We start from the raw sequence: 2,359 nt of genomic DNA on the forward strand, positions 1-2,359 counted from the left end.
GCCTTATTCAGGGCGGCACCAGCAGTGCGACTATTCCAGCTTTCTATAAGATTTTCATATTTCACATCAGTTTTTCTCCCACGTGGAAAAGAGAGATACGAGTAGAGAAATAAACATGTCATCAGATGAAGAGAGCCACCAGCGCAATTTTCCACGCGAGCAGTCCCCACCATGTGCCCGTGTAACCGTGTCCACCCATGCACTTGTTGCCTTCACGGTTTCTCACGACAGCACGACACCGGATGCATGGTTGGCCTCGCCGGCGAGGGGACGAGCACGTCGCTTGCGAGGCGAAGGATGAGCATAGGCGTGGGGAGGGAGCGCCGCGCTGCCGCCACCACCCCTCCTCCTATTCCTACAATTCCGTCGCTCCCTCCCTCTCTCTTTCTCCCTCTTCCTACATAGGTGCGGGTGCGGGCAAAGCTGCTTAATGGGGCAGACAGGACAAGCTCGGGCCAGCCCTCCTAGGGCCCGTCCTGGTGACCGGCTCCCAGGCTAGGCTCTCAACATGGCCGGCGTAGCGAGGAGGGCGCCTGGTGGGAGGACGACCTCCATAGTTGAGGTGAGGGTGGCTGCCAAAGGCACCCAACCTGTCTGTGGCATGGCGCAAACGGCAAGGCAAGGGTATATGGGTGCGGCCCCATGGTGGCGGCATGCAGCTATCTGCAGAGGTGCCACCCGTCTTGGGTCAGGATGGAGGCCACCTGCTTGTGCGCCATCGTCCATGGCCAAGTAGGGAGCTGAGGCGCCCAGTGTTAGGGACGACGACAGCTTGTAATCGTTGGCCTGTGACATGTGATTCCTAGTATTGGTTGCATGCACAACGAGGAGAGTAGAGCAACATGGAAAGTCTTGTAAGGCCAGGCATAAATCGGGTGCCACTGGAGGCCTCCGATGGTGGGGAGGGGGCGGATGGGGTGATGAGGGAGCGGTGGCTAACGGGGGTGCACCGATGTGGTGGATGCGAGGCAGGCATGGCGAGCAGCATAGCCACATGGAGAAAAGGCGTTGCTGGCGAAGGAGCGGCTAGGTAGTGGGGAGTGATCAACCGCCATGCCATCTCGTGAAGGAGAAAACGGAAATGCTACAGTCCAACCGTTCGGACGCGTCGGACGTTCCGCTCCAAAAATATCTGGCGCTTCCTATCTATCCATTTTTACCATTTTTTTTCTTCCCCATCCCACTCCCGTGACCTTTCTTCTTCAACCTTCCACCCCGGCATCCTCCTCATCCACCCCGGTGGCGGCGCGCTCCCCTACCCGGCAGCCTTGTCCCCCACCCGCTTCCCCACTCCGGCATCCTCCTTGCCCACCCCGGCGGCGGCGCGCTCCCCCACCCCGGTGACCTCGTTCCCACCCCGACATCCTCCTCGCGCACCCCGGCGGCGCCCCTCCCCCACTCCGACGTCCTCACCCATCGGGGACGCCCAACGCCCCCGGATCCGGTGGCCCTCTCCCCGATCCCGGCGAGATCCGAGCGGGGAAGGATCGGGCGGTGGTCATGTTGCAATAGGTATCTCACGATGTTGCAGCAGGAATTCTTGGATGTTGCAAGCGCTACCGTTTTTTTCTTCCCCATCCCTTTCCTTCTTCAACCTTCCATCCCGACGTATTCCTCATCCATCCCGGCGGCGGCACGCTCCCCAACCCCGGCAGGCTCGTCCCGCACCCTGGTGGCCTCGTCCCCTCCCCAACGGCGGCACGCTCCCCCACCACGGTGTCCTCCTCGTCCACCCCAGCGGCGGCGCGCTCCTCTACTCCGGGAACCTCGTCCCCCACCCTGGCGGCGCCCCTCCCCCCACTCCGGCATCCTCAACCAACCAGGAGCACCCAATGCCCTGGATCCGGTGGCCCTCTCCCCTACCCCAGCGAGATCCGAGCGGGGAAGGATCGGGCGACGGCCATGGTGGACGACCTTCGGCAGCAGGTTGGTTGTCGTGGATCTGAGTGTTGCAATAGGTACCTCATGGTGTTGCAATAGTTATTTTTGGATGTTGCAACGGTGGCTTTTGATGTTTCATCTGTTTTGCACCGGATCCGGTGGCCCTCTCCCCGACCCCGGCGAGATCCGAGCGGGGAAGGATCAGGCGGCGGCCATGGTGGACGACCTTCGACGGCAGGCTGGTTGTCGTGAATCTGAGTGTTGCAATAGGTACCTCATGGTGTTGCAATAGTTATTTTTGGATGTTGCAACGGTGACCTTTGATGTTTCATCTGTTTTGCAACAGTCTGACTTGCCAGCAATCGGGTGTTGCACCAACTTGTGCATGATGTTGCATATAGTTGTTTTCTTGCTTCGTCTCTTCTTCTTTTGGTGGTTGCAATGTTGTAGAGATGTTTTTTTTTTGGCAATGTGTCTG

Source organism: Setaria italica, chromosome II, assembly GCF_000263155.2.
Source record: "Setaria italica strain Yugu1 chromosome II, Setaria_italica_v2.0, whole genome shotgun sequence".
Classification (NCBI taxonomy): domain Eukaryota; kingdom Viridiplantae; phylum Streptophyta; class Magnoliopsida; order Poales; family Poaceae; genus Setaria; species Setaria italica.